The sequence below is a fragment of the Neovison vison genome, chromosome 6, assembly GCF_020171115.1.
Source record: "Neovison vison isolate M4711 chromosome 6, ASM_NN_V1, whole genome shotgun sequence".
Lineage (NCBI taxonomy): Eukaryota > Metazoa > Chordata > Mammalia > Carnivora > Mustelidae > Neogale > Neogale vison.
Genome location: NC_058096.1, coordinates 212,391,829 through 212,406,434, shown reverse-complemented (window position 1 = coordinate 212,406,434; position 14,606 = coordinate 212,391,829). Strand labels below are relative to the sequence as shown.

The following is a 14,606-nucleotide window of genomic DNA, read 5'->3' as shown; positions in this document are numbered from 1 at the left end:
CTTCTAGGATGGAGATTTCAGGCTTTCAGTGGATTGGGGTGGGGAGTGGGAAATGTCCTTGAAAGGCTCTGGAAGCTTTACAAAGCACTTGCTGGCCCTGGGCTCCATGGGGTCTGGAGTGGGGAGCAATGAAAGAAGGAAGGGGAGGAAAAAAGAAGGAGGGAGAACAAAGAGAAAAAGGAAGGATATAGATGCACAAACTTAAGCATTGGCTGAAGACTGGGTAATTGGGGAACTGGAATTTGGGGAATTCAAGGCCGTTGGGTCTGGTGGTGTGGGCTTTGGGGGTGTAAGTATGGGTATGAAGGGCCTTTGGGCAAGAATTTGGGGGAGTGGGAGTTATGATTGGAGTAGAGGATGGGGGAGATAATCTGAGGTGAGGGATTTGGGGGTGTGAAAACCAGAATTGTGGATGAAGCAGGAGGCTTGGGGATCTAAGAGCAGATGACTAGGGTCTGAAGGTGGAGGTTTTTGGACTTGAGGGTGGAGGTTCTGGGAGGGTAGATCAGGGGACGGTTGGGACCCAAAGCCCGGTTGGAAGCCTGAGGCCTGAGCAAGGGATGAATTTCCACATCTGAGGGAGGTCTTGGGGAGTGAGTGGTCATGGAGGAGAAGGGAAAGTTATCAGAGATCTTGGAACCGTTTCTTCCTGTTCCTCCCATCTCGGCCTTGCCCCTCTCCCTTCTTAGAACAGAGTCCTCCCCAGGCCTGAGGCACTTCACCTTCGAGCCCGCCCTTATTTTCTGAGCCCCCTCCCAGGTCCCATCAACCCCTCACAACTCGCCTTTGCCCCGCCGCTGCCCGGAGTAGACTCCGCCGCCTAGATAACGCCCCGCCCCTCACCACAGACTCCGCCCCCATCCAGGCCCCGCCCCCTTCCTCAATTGAGGGGGCCCCTGCCTTCACAGTTCCCGCCCATCCGCAGACTCCACCCTTCTCCGCCCAGCTCCACCTCTCGTTAGGTCAGGCCCCATCCCGTGCCCAGGGCCCCGCCCCCTGCAGAGCCGACCCGGTGCCGCCCCGCCCCCCCCGCGTCTCTGTCTCCCGGGCCGGCGCGCGCGGCTCCCGTCACTTGAACGCGCGGCGGTGGCGGCGGCGGCGGCGGCAGCGGCTGCGGCGGCGGCGGGAAGATGGCGGAGTCCGGTGGCGGCGGTGGCGCTGGTGGCGGCGGCTTCGGCACGGGCCCGGGCCCCGAGCGCCCGAGCAGGTGAGACCCGTCCGCAGGGTGGGCCGGCACCTGCCCCGGGGCCAGGGTGACGTGTGGGGAGTCCTGGGGGTCGTGAGTACTGAGGAGCCATCTGGGCCGGCTCGAGGGTCTTTACGGGGGATTGCGGGCTTTAGGGGTTCATGGAGTACTGGGGGGACCAAGGGCTGCTGAGGGGCAGCTGAAGGCGGGCTGGGGATCCCAGGACCTCGAGGTATCTGCTTGCGGCCCTAGGGGTCCGAGGAGGCATTGAGGAGCATGGAAGTCTGAAGGGAAAGCCATGGACTCCTGACTGATGGGACCATAGGGGAACTGGGGATGCCAAGGGATCTCGGAGGCAGAGAGGGCCTGAGGAGGGGGCCATGGGCCGTCTTGAGCTTGTTGAGGCTGTCCTGAGGACTCTAAAGGAGGGGATTGATGGAAGCTTGAGGGGCTGAGGCCTAAGGCTTTCTGGAGTGTGCTGTAGGACCCTGCCCTGAAGTGTCTAAAGGTGGTCCTGTGGGCATGCGTAGGGGTTCTGTGGAAGGCTGGAGGTAGGGCCTCAAGTGAATCTGAGGGCCTGAAAGAGGCCTAAAGGGCCTAGGAAAACCTGAAAGGGGAGGCTGAAGTTGCTGCCCAGGGTTCCCAATGAGTCCTTTTGGTCAGGGAAGGGTCTGGACTTCCCAGGGGTCCTAAGTGCCAAGGGTGGGTCTTGGAGAACATGTGGTTGATGAGAAAACCCTGAAAGTCTAAGGAGAGTCTATCCTTGGTGCTCTGGTCTCCCATCCCCATGGGGTTCAAGCTAAAGGACTTGCCCACAGACCAAGGGGGCAGAATTCACCCTCTTTGGTCAAAGGGAAGCTCCCTTTTCCTTTGCCCAAGTCCAGAGACGGGTTGCTTGTACCCCAGAATTGATGTAAAAATTGAAGGTGTTGATATGCATTGTTATGGCTTTTCAGAGGGGAGGAACATCTCCCTTAGGTAGCACAATCTCCCTCTTCTCACAGGGCCAGCATGGCCCAAATCCTCCCATCCTGGCCTCCCAGGAAAGTCTGCCACCTTCGATCGGCCAAAGAGAAAATCTGGGCTCTTCCTTGATGGTGAGCTTATGGGAACAAATAATTCCAGTGTGAAAAGCGATGAAGTTGTTTACTACTTTTGTCCTGTGGAGGCATTTCTCATTGTGGAGACTTGGGCTGGTACAGGCCTGAAAGACCCGATGGCTTGAGGCCTGATTTGGGCTTTAGAGGCCTACAGTGGGGAGTGAGGAGAGATCAGAAGATTTTAAGACATTCAGAGGGTAGATTTGGCAGGGCTTGTTGACCAGGCCTGAGGTGACATGTAATGAACAGATAGACGGGGACAGCTAACCCCAGGTCCCTGCCTTGGGCCCTGGGATGGGATAGTCTGGGGGCAACAGCAGGGTATAACTTATTACATACCATATAAGTCACTTATTTTAGCTGAGCATTTGATTGAGTTTTAATTAATTTATGGCATTATGTACCCTTTAAAACAATCCAATTTTTTTAGAAGGTTCCCATCACCCCAAAGAGTTCTCTCAAGTCCCTTGCTGTCAACCCCCAGCCTCAGACACACCCTGATCTGCTTTTGCTCTCTAGTTTTGCCTTTTTAGAAATTTTATATGCCGGCAACCCTACAATATGTGGGTTCTTATGTCTGGCTTCTTTCCCTTAACTGAATGGTTTTGGAAGTGCATCTAGGTTGTCACAAGTATCAGAAGTGTTTTCTTTTTCATTGCTGCAAAGTATTCCATTGTACGGGTGGACAGTTTGCTTATTCATATACTGGTTAGTGGACATTTGGGTTTCCATTTTGACAATTACAAATAAAGTCCCTGTGAACATCCAGATATGCGTTTTTTTATTCTTTTGGTTAAATACCTAGGAGTGGACTGACTGGGTCCTATGGTAGATTAGATTTAGCTTTTTAAGAAACTGCCAAGCTGTTTTCCAGAGTGACTGTACTATTTGGACTTCTACCAGCAAATGTGCAGGAGTTCCAGTTGCACTGTATTCTCATCTACACTTGATGTAGCCAGTCTTTAATTTTAGCCATTTTAGTATATACTGGTATCTTATTTTGGTTTCAGTTTCGATCTCCCTAATAAGTAATGATGTTAGACACTTTTTCATGGGCTCATTGTCTATTCATATCTTTGATAAAGTGTCTTTTCAAAGCTTTTGCCCATTTTCTAATTGAGTTGTCTTCTTATTGTTGAGTTTTAAGAATTCTTTATATATTCTGGCTACAAGTCCTTTATCAGATATATGATTTGCGAACATTTTCTCCCAGTCTGGCTCATCTATCTTTCTTTCCTTCATTCATTCATTCATTTTCTTTTTTTTTTTTTTTTTTTAGATTTTATTTTATTTTATTTTTTTTTGTGAGAGAGACAGAGAATGAGAGAGGGAGAGAGAACATGAGAAGGGGGAGGGTCAGAGGAAGAAGCAGGGAGCCTGATGTGGGACTCCATCCCAGGACTCCAGGATCATGACCTGAGCCGAAGGCAGTTGCTCAACCAACAGAGCCACCCAGGCACCCCTCATTCATTTTCACTCATTTTCTTAGTGATATCTTTCACAGGGCAAAATTTTGTCATTTTGATGAAGGGCAAGTTTATCAGTGTTCTTCCCTTATGGATTATACTTTTAGGGTCATATCTAAGAATAGTTTCTTTTTTTAAATTTTATTTTAAGTAGGCTCTGTGCCTGGCATGGAGCCCAGCATGGGGCTTGAACTCATGACCCTGAGATCAAGACCTGAGCTGAGATCAAGAGTTGGATCCCTAACTGACTGAGCCACCCAGGCATCCCCTAAGAAATATTTTCTAAATGGAAGCACTTTAAAAAATATATATTTTATTTATTTATTTTTAAGATTTTATTTATTTATTTGACAGACAGAGATCACAAGTAGGCAGAGAGGCAGGCAGAAAGAGAGGAAGGGAAGCAGGCTCCCTGCTGAGCAGAGAGTTTGATGCGGGGCTCGATCCCAGGACCCTGGGATCATGACCTGAGCCAAAGACAGACACTTACTTAACCAACCGAGCCACCCAGGTGACCTGGAGGCACTTTTTAAAAAGACATTTCCCCCACTTCTGAGATTCCCATTTGCCCCCCTCCATCCATCCTAGTGAAAAATTACAGTTGTCCAGAGCAACTGATAGGAGAGGGGCTCTTATCCCTGTGGTGCTTGAGTGGGGCAAAGGGCAAGAATCCCTTAAATGGTGAGATGGATCATGTGGGAAGAGGAGCAGGTTTTTTTGTTGTTGTGATTTTTTTTTTTTTTTTAAGATTTTATTTATTTATTTGTCAGAGAGAGAGGGAGAGAGAGCGAGCACAGGCAGACAGAGAGGCAGGCAGAGAGGCAGGCAGAGGCAGGGAGAAGCAGGCTCCCTGCTGAGCAACGAGCCGGATGTGGGACTCGATCCCAGAACGCTGGGATCATGACCTGAGCCGAAGGCAGCTGCTTAACCAACTGAGCCACCCAGGCGTCCCGATTTGTTTGTTTTTTAAGATTTTATTTATTTATTTGAAAGAGAGAACACAAGAAGGCAGAAAGGCAGGCAGAGAGAGAGGGGGAAGCAGGCTCCCCACCAAGCAGACCCAATGTGGGCCTCGATCCCAGGACCCCGAGACCATGACCTGAGCTGAAGGCAGACACTCAACCCACTGAGCCACACAGACACCCCAAGAGGATCAGGTTTTGAGGGGGATTGTGGCACACAATATTTTGCCAGGGGTCCCTTGAGATATAGAAGCCCTTGTAACGTTCTTTGATTCCTTCCCTCATTTATTCCAGAGGGGCCAGCAAGGCCTGGTGTATCACTTGCCCATGCCTCATTTCTCTTCATCCTTCCACACTCCCGGGTCATGGCGTCTCAGAGCCATCTGCCTGACCACCGAGCTCAGTTAGCTCCCAGAATGCTTTTCCTGGTCACCTTGGATTGTTTGGTAAAATTTATATAGCATAAAACTCACCTATTAAAACTGAACACTTCCGTGACATTTAGTATGTTCACGATGTTGAGCAACTATCCCATCTGTCTAGTTCCAGAACATTTCCACCACTCCAAAAGAAAATTCTGTACCTATTGGCAATCATTCCCCATTCCTCCTACCTCAGTACCCTACAGCCATTCATCTCATTTCTGTCTCTATAAATGTTTCATAAATGGAATCATACAATATGTGACCTTCTGTGTCTGGCTTCTTCACTTTGTATGTTTTTAGGGTTCATCCACACTGGAGTGTGCATCAGTACTCCATTCCTCTTTAGGACTGTGTGATACCTCACTGTGTGGACAGACCACATTTTGTTTAACCATTTTGACCAGCAGATGGACATTTAGGTTGGTTCCACCTTTTGGCTATTTGGATAGTGCTCCTGTGACCACGCATGTTCCAGTTTTTGTTGGAACACTTTTTTTAAAAAAAGATTTTATTTATTTATTTGCGAGAGAGAGAGAGAACACAAGCCGGGGGAGTGGGAGAGGGAGAAGCAGGCTCCCTGCTGAGCAGAAAGCCCGATGCGGGGCTCGATCCCAGGACCCTGAGATCAGGACCTGAGCCGAAGGCAGAGGCTTAACCCACTGAGCCACCCGGGTGCCCCTTTTGTCGGAACACTTGTGTTCAGTTTCTTGGGGTATGTATCAGGAGTGGAGTCGTTGGGTCATATGGCTGTTGTGTGTCCTTGATCATGTTATCTCAACCCAGTGCTCCTTGGTGTGCTAATCTGCCTCATGCTGTCATGTGCCTGGAGCAAGGGTTGCACAGACGAAGTAAATATTCAAGAAATATGGCTGGAGGTAGGGAGGGAGAGAGAAAGGGATGGACGAAAGGGGTGTGGAAAAGCTCTCTAGGGCTTGCAGTCTGGTGGGTAGGATGTCCCTTCTATGGGATTGGGTCAGTCCTTTGCCTTTTCAGGGAGACTTGGGGGGTTGCGGAAGACTGGGGGAGGCTGGCCTTATCCATGAGGTTGGTTTTGCAGTCTGCCAGGAAGCGCCTGCATCTGCCTTTTTGTCCCATGAAGGGCTTTGTCATTTGGCCAGGGATGGGGGCGGTTCCTGTCTTCCCCTTGGCCTTTCCAACGGTCCCACAACTCAAGAAACTGTCCTCAGGAGGGACTGAGTTCCTCCATCCCCCACCGCCCCCAGTGTTATATAACTTGTTTGTTCCAACTTCACTTTTCTGCAACCAAGGGGGAAAAAAAGGAAAGAGAAAAGTTTATTCTCCTTCCTTCCCATCTCGAGGGATCAACAAAAAACTCGTTGCCTAGTAGAGATGGTTGTTAATAACCAGGCCGAAGCTCCGGGATGGTGGGAGTGTGGCTGTCTCAGCCGAGGGCTTGCAGAGGGGAGGTGGGGTCCTAGCCTGTAGGCTCACTCACAAGAAAGACACTTGTTCTCTAGTGGCCCCCCGCCCAGCTCCACCTCAGGCCTTCCACTCAGGAGTCCAGGCTCAGGAGGGAAGACAAGTTTATGGCCATGTTGGGGGTTGAGTGGTGTGGCGGGGGGAAATGGAGGAACTCTCCTGGGAGTTGGATGTCCCCAGCTAAATTCCGTCACTGTGAGGTACCTGGGTGGCTGAGTTCTGGAGGCTTCTTGCCACAGAGGCTTTTCAGATGTTGGGTTGTTGGCATCCTCACTCCTCAGCCCATCTTCCCGAAAGGTGTCTGGAGGGGGCACAGTCTCGCTGACTCATGCGGCTCCCCGGGGCTGAGACAAAGGCATCGGGTGAGCGATGTGCTTGCCACAGGTGTTTTCATGGGCAGTTAGGGCCCACAGTGTGAGTGGGTTCAGCACAGTTCAGCGAGGCAACTATCTGCTTCTGGCTTGGTGACCTTTACTTGTTTAAACTTTCTTAACAAGCCCTCTCTGGCAGTGTCCTAGATTGTAGCCACTCAGCCCTGAGGCCCTGGAAGAGTCCAGTCCCCCAAACCTTGTGTGAAAGATTGGGGGACCTTTTGGCTTTCTGAGAAGGTTCTTGTTCCTTTGGCTTTGTCCTCTTTCCAGCCAGGAGGGAGGTATAGGGGTTTGACCCTGCAGAGATGGGGCCTCAGCTCATCCTCTTGAGAATTCTGGGAGATTTGGTGGTAGCAGGTGCCTTATCAGACCCACCTGTGTCTGTGGCCCCTCCTCTGGCGAGCAGGGCCGCCCCACATACTCACTGTGCACCTTGGGCATGTCTGCAACTCTCTGCACCTCAGACTGCTCATCTGGGAAGTGGGACCATAGGCCCACTGGGCAGGGTAGCTGGGATAAAGGAAGCTGGGGCCAGGGTGTAAATGTTAATGCAGAAGTGGCTGAGTTAGCCTGCAGTCCTGTGTGCCGCGCCCGCATGGGGCCTGACAGGGCTGCGGGCTGTTGTTGGCAGGTCTTGCCTGCGAGTCAGTGTGGCAGGTGGGGAGAAAGAGAAAGTTGGTGTGTTAGTCCATTCTGGCTGTGGAATACCCAAGACCAGGTGGCTTATAAACAACAGAAACATGTTTCTCAAAGTTCTGGAGGCTAGGAATTCCAAGATCGAGGCACCGGCAGGTTTGGTGTCTGGTGAAGCCACTTTCCAGTTCAGAGATTCCTGTTTCTTCAGTGTATCCTCACCTGGTCGAAGAGGTAAGGGGGCACTCTGCGAGTCCTCCTCCCCCTTTTAAAAAAGACTTTAAAGATTATTTTTTTTTTAAAGTAATCTCTACACTCAATGTGGGGCTCGAGCTTATAAGCCTGAGATCAAGAGTCACATTCTCGGGGCACCTGAGTGGCTCAGCCATTTAGCATCTGCCTTTGGCTCAGGTCATGATCCCAGGATCCTGGGATCAAGTCCTGCATCGGGCTCCCTGCTCCTTGGGAAGCCTGCTTCTCCCTTTCTCACTCCCCTCGCTTGTGTTCCCTCTCTCACTGTGTCTTTCTCTGTCAAATAAATAAAATCTTTTTTTTTAATAGATTTTATTTATTTATGGGGCAGAAAGATCACAAGTAGGCGAGAGGCAGGCAGAGAGAGAGGAGGAAGCAGGCTCCCCGCTGAGCAGAGAGCCCGATGCAGGGCTCGATCCCAGCACCCTGGGATCATGACCCAAGCTGAAGGCAGAGGCTTAACCCACTGAGCCACCCAGGCGCCCCAAATAAATAAAATCTTAAAAAAAAAAAAAAAGAGTCACGTGCTCTACCAAATGAGCCAGCAGGCACCCCAGGGTCCCCATTATAAGGGCACTGATCCCATTGATGGCTCCACCGTCATGACCGAATCACCTCCCAAAGCACCCCCCTCGGCCATCTTAGTACCATCACTTTGGGGGTTCGATTTTAACATATGAATTTCATGCAGTTGGGAGGATGGTGGCTCCGTTACTGGGTGGTCATGAGAGAGGGCCAGTGGCAGGGGCGGGAGGAGAATGGAACATTCCGGTCCAGGCTGCTTCTGCAACAGATGGCTCTGTGCAGGCCTGGCACCTGGCAGCAGAGCAGAGTGCAGCTCTGTGGGTCTCTGCAGAGTATTGGGATGGGGGCAGCTGAGTCTGAGGCAAGCTGTGGGGAGTGCTGGGCTGGAGGTGCTAGAGGGCCGGGCCAGGAAGCTCAGCTCCTCCTCAGGGAGAGAGGCGCCCCTTTCCTCACCTTCTCGCCAGCAGGGCCCTGCGAGCTCATGATGTGCAGTTGCTCTGCAGACTGCTCACTTCGCCCCGATTGTGGAGCATTTGTCTCACAGCTGGACCGCTTCCACCTGGTAGCTGCGACTCCCCTGGGGGACGGCCTTCTTGTCGTCGGCCATTGGGGTGGAAAGGTTTTATTAGCCTCCGCTATCATAGTGCCATCTCCAGGGAGCCCACGCCGTGTGTCATCCCGCTTTTCTTCACGCCAGTTATTTTTTATTGCTGATCCGCATGGGAGAGCTTAGTGAGACCAGGTCGGAGGTTTGTGCTCGCATACCCCCACCGCCCCAGATGCTTTAAAAGTGGGGCTTTCTCTGCATTCCTGCCCTTTGGTCTTAGGACATGTTGCAGACTTGGACTTGAAGGTCCCAGAGAAAGGTGGGAGGGGTAAGGGGACGGGGAGGAAGGACCCAGATAGAAACAATTCATCAACAGAGGTGACTTCTGGCATCCCTGGCTCCTTTCTCTTGTGGTCAGGACTCATTTGACAGCTTTCTCTTCCACTGGTGATCATCTCATGGTTCCTGTACACCTGCTGCTGTGCTTGGTGCTGGGCATGTGGGCCCCCAGGACAGTCCGGCCTTGCCCACGTGGGACATGCCAGCAGGCTTAGCAAGACAGTTGTGCAGTCATTTCTCCATGCTTGCCATAAATGATCCTGAGGCCAAGTGGGAGGTTCCTACCTTTTCTGGGAGGTTCTGAGAGTCTCCTCATGAATGAGGTTGAGCTGAGTCTGAGGGTTCATGTCATCAGCTTAGGGGGAAGTGGGTCATGGGAAGTAGATTATTTCCTGGGTATAGGCAAGTGGCATGTGTAGGTACTGAAGGAGGAGCAGCCTGGCTTTTCAGGGGTCATGAGGGCAAAGAGGAGCTGGAAGAGGTGGGAAGGAGGAGGCTAGGAGCCGGAGTCGGGGGTGTAAAATTTGAATGGGGGCAGGGACCTGGGTCAGATTGTGTTTGGGAAGAATACCTCTTTCAAGAGACAAGGGGGCCCAGGCCTAGGTGGGAGTTGTAGAGATGGTAAGATAGGCATGGGTTTTGGGGAAGATTCAAAACTGAACTCGTGCCATGTGCTGATCACCGGGTCACTGGCTTTCAGGTTTCCTCCAGGGAAGGAGGAGTGAGTGCTGGGGAAGAACTCATCCAGCAGGGAGGCAGGCAGGAGGTAGGATGAGGCCCCACTTGCCTGCGGCTGTGTTGCCTGTGAGCACCCAGTGGAGGTGGAAGGCAGAGGTGGACATCTGGCCTGGAAGGCTTGAGGGCTTGTCTCTACTCTGGAAAGCCCATGTGCCTCTTCTTGCTCAAAGGCCTCAGGTCTTCCAGCGAGCAGCTCCTGGTCCCTGGAACGTCCCTTCTCCTGAGAAGAGGCTTTGGCCTAGCCTGAGCCAGCCTGGGAGGTCTCCCCAGTTTCAGTTTTGCCGCCCTGCTCTGAGCTTTGCCTGGAGAGCACTTACCACACTACTATCTCCTCCCCTCACCTGTTGGCGCATCGTGCTGGTTCCACCTTTGAGCCACATCCCCGTCTGGGCCCTTCTTCCATCTCTTCCTCATCCCTGCTCTGAGCCACCATTGGCTCTTGCCCTCTAACTGCTGCCCCACACTCTGGCCAGTGAGCGGGTCCTTCCCAAGATAGGTATCAGACCACGTTGCTCTGCCTGCCATCTGCCAGGGGCGGGGTGGTTCTTCGCTCTCAGAACAAATTTTACTTCTCCATGTGACCCCCGCTCCCACCCTCATAGTGAGACCCTGCCCACCCGTGGGGCCCTCCGTGTTTCCACAGCCCTGCTGTTCTCCCAGCAGCACTCCTCCGGCACCCCGCCTGGACGTTTGACCTGGCTCTTCCTCGGCTGGAGTGTCCTCTGTCCCAGTGCTTTGCACAGCTCCACCGTTGCCTCCTCGGGGCCTGGTGACTCTGTCCACCTGCCTTTCTGCTTCCGTTGCCCTGTGCTCACAGTACATTCCGTAGGCTTAGAGACCCACATCCCCTCGAATGTCTGCTCCCTGGGGCAGAGCTTTGCCGTGGTAGCCCTGATTTGCTCCAGCAAATACCCCACACATAGTCTGTGACAGGATTTTGAGGGGACCTGGCCTGACCTAGAGGCTTCTGGAAGAGGCTGCTGCACTCTGCTGGGTGGGGATCCCCCCTTTCCTCACTGTATTTAATGGCATGGTCTGGGTAGAGAAACAGAGGCAGGCATGTTGGCAGTGAATCAGCCCATTAGAGAGAAGCCAGTGAGCAGTGCTCTTTTGCGTGTGCTTCGTGTAGTTAATGAACAGGATCTCAGCCCTGTGTGCTGAGGACGGGAAACGGCCAGCCGCTCTCCCTGTCCAGCTGCCTGCAGTGGGGAGTGGGGGCCGCGGGGTCCCCACTGCCGGCAGAGCCGCCTCCCTCCTGTGGTAGCCGCTCCGCAGCTGTGCAGCCGAGCTCTTAACACTTGTTAACCCCAAGTCTCCAGTCTCTTCCTCCTGCCCCCTCCCCTTCCCATTTCCCTCCAGGGAGGGCTGCTCAGGATTCACAGAACTCGTCCCCCACGGCTAGGAGAGCGCTTCCCCAGCACTCCTCGTCTGCGGAGCAGGAGCGGGTGTTGGGGCGCCGCCAGCGCGGTTTCAGAGCCCCGGCTGAGCCCCGGCTGAGCCCCGGCTGACCGGCCAGTGGCTGATTCCTTCGCACACACCACCTCACCGCACACTGAAAATATTGTGATTCGGGAGGAAGTAACCGGCACCTTTGGGGAATCGCAGACCTTTCCTGTGAGGGAAGCAGCTTCCGGAATTGAACAGCTCAGCCTAGAGGAAATCTTGAGGGGCGGACCTTTGGGGTTTTAAAGGCCTCGAGGGGGGTCACCCGAGATCGAGATCGAGGCTGAAGATGTTTTCTGACGCCACAACTGCAGAATTCCACAGGGGTCAGAGACGGATCGGGTGGGAGCGGGCTGGGCTGCATATCCGGAGAGCTGTCCTCTCTGTGGGATGTTCGAATTTGAAGCAGCCTGCTGGAGGAAGCGGGAGCAGAGAGACCCGATCTCCGCAATCTACCGAGATGCAGGAGCTGCGCGTAGGGCGGTCTCCCGAGGTGGCGCTGAGGAGGTGGCGCTATGTCCTGGAGGCGGCAGGCACGTGAAGGAGCCCCACCGAAGCCCCCCGAGGCAGCCCCCACATAGAAAACTGACAGGACTGTGTTTGAAAGTTGTAACTGTGTGCTTGCCTCGGTGAAATCTGGTGGGTCCTGGGATGGTGTCTCTTGCTCTTTTCTCCCCCTCTCTGTCATGCAAGGCGGTGAGGCAGGGCAGTTGGGAGTACGCAAATGTTTACGCTCCACGTGAGTCACTTACGGAAGCAAGATGTGGTGTTTTTCTTGCTGAGGCTGATGGCATCGCACGGCCCTGCAGCCCCAGCCTTGGGCTTGCTTCCAGCATTTTAGCATTTAGAGTTGCTGAACTTTTGCAGTGGGGGACACGAGGAGCTTGCTGACCTTTCGTGGGGAGCCGGCTGTCTTGTCACAGGCGGGCAGGACTTAGGCTGGGTACCGCCACTACCCACTTGCTGCACATCGCCCAGCTTGGACTTCCGCCCTGCCCCCCACCCCCGTCCCCCCTCCCATCCCCAGAGTAGAAAGCCTGTGTGCAGCGCAGGGAGAGGCGGCAGCTGGAGAAGCGGTAACTCCCTGGTGGTTTTTTTCAGAGGCTCATCTGGAACGTGGTGGACAGGAGCCCTGGACCAGAGTCTTCTGACATTGAAGGTCCCCTTTGGTTATGAGTGCCAGAAATTCAATTCTCTGCCTTCAGTTAGAAAATAAAAGTTCATTGTTCACATTTAAAAAAAAAGTTCAGGGAGAGTTCTAGTTTTAGGTACATTGCGATTCAAGGCTGAGATGATTCCCTTGGACTCTGTGACTCCTTTCTCTCGGCTCTGCCTTCCCTCCTGGTTCTGCAAGGTGACCTGGCCTTGCAACCCCAGGGGGAACACTAATCTCCATTCTGGTACCCCCCCCAGCAAAAGTCCCAGGGAAGGCTCTGATTGGATCACACGGGTCACACCCCGATCCTGTGGCCAGGGATCTGGGAGGCTCTGATTGGTCGTGAGTCTCCCTTTTCAGCCCAGCAATGGGGTCTCCTGATTCCTACCCCTGGGGAATAGGAGGTTCCCTGAGGAAAACAGGAGGCCCTTATCAGAAGAGGGGAAGGATGTTGGCACCCCTAAAATGACAGCATTCATGACAGGCCTCTTCCCATGCCTCAATCTGTGCTGCTGTTGGAAGGGCCAGGCTGAGCCATCTCTGTATCTGCATCTGCCTGTGCCTAGCCCAGCACCACTGGTCGTGAGCATGTGCCGTTTGGCAGAACTGTCTCTTTTGGGCCTCAGCCCCTGTCCTTCCAGGTGAGGTAGCCGGGCTGGACACTGAGATGCTGGAATTTGGCAGTGCTGGAATCTCACTGGGTTTATTGATCGAGTGGTTCTTTGGGCCATGTAGTCATGCCCCTACTTGCCTGACCTGTAGAGTGAAGGGGTTTTGCTTATTCGAGTGGCTCCATTTCCAAGCCCAGTGCCATGGAGGTAATGTGAGGGGATGGGCTCTGCCCGGGATCAGCCTTGTGTCAGTGGGTGGGAACAAAATAGGCATAGCCTCAGCCTGAGCCTGGTTCACTAGCTTGTCCCTGCCTCTGCCTCACGTGGAGGCCCTGGCTGGGCTTTGAGGGGAAAGAGAGGCTGTGGAGAACCCTGGCTGGGTCAGGAGGGCAAGCATGGCCATAGGGGAGAGCTTCTCCGTTCTGAAGGCTTGGAGGGTAACATGGCAGAGGTGCATGGAAGAGCTGGCAACTTGGAAGTGTGGCATAAGGAGGAAGGTTGGGTCGGGGGACAGGAGGAGTCAGCCCTTCAATATGGGGAACAGTATGAACAAAGTGTGGAGGTCAGACATTCTAGAAAAAATCCTGTTGAGTGCTTCCTGGATTGAGCCCAAAGGATAACATACCCAGTCCCAGAACTTGGACCAGAAGGTTGCATGGAGGGGATGAAGAGAGCAGATCTCTGCAGTATATATCTGCAGCGAGCAGAGGTATGAGTCAGGCTCCAGCCAGCCCATGCTGCCACCTGGTAACCATCAACCATCCACCTGGCACCTCACCCATCCATCTACCCACCTTTCCACCCACCTATCCATCCGTGCATCCATCCAGCCCTCCGTCTACTTACCTACCCACTCAGCCATTCAGCCATCCAGTCAGTGGGCATGACAGCTCTGAGCACGCGGTGCCAGGTGCTGGGACACAGCAGGAGACGGGACCTGCCCTGTCCTTCGCTGGTGAGGCTCCTGTTTCAGCCTTGGAGAGCTAGGCTGAAAACGGATGGTGCGCCAGACGGAGCACTGAGAGGGAAGGCAAATAGAGCTGGGCTGGGGTCAGAGAGACACAGGGGCCTGGGTGAGGCTCTTGCAGGGTGACCTGGCAGAGTGGGATTGTGTCCCTCCTAGTGGCTGGAGGGTTGGTGGAATAGTCCACATCCTTGTCCTGCCTGCATCGAGGAGCCACATCCTCCCCTTCCTGCTGGCCAGCTTTATATGCAGTCATGACTCAGTGCCCTTGGAGAGTGGTCTCAGCCCAGCTTTGGTCTCCCCATCTGTATCATGGAAGTGATATGGGGCCTACCCATCTGAGGCTACGGAAAGGCCGGCACTAGCCAGGGCCTCTTGTGTGCTGTGTGGCCTTGGGTGGGTGCCCGAACCTCTCTGTGCTTCAGTGTCCCCATCTTGATAATAGTGG

The 14,606-nt window shown here is 53.5% G+C and overlaps 1 protein-coding gene across 1 annotated transcript in view; it reads left to right on the top strand.

Moving 5' to 3' along the window:
* Positions 1-1,161: 1,161 nt before the first annotated feature.
* Positions 1,162-14,606, top strand: part of KLHL26 (kelch like family member 26) — a 28,343-nt gene continuing 14,898 nt past the window's right edge. Inside the window, exon 1 of the mRNA XM_044253875.1 lies at positions 1,162-1,207. The gene's annotated coding sequence lies outside the window, so the exon portion shown is untranslated. The remainder of the gene's footprint in view (positions 1,208-14,606) is intronic.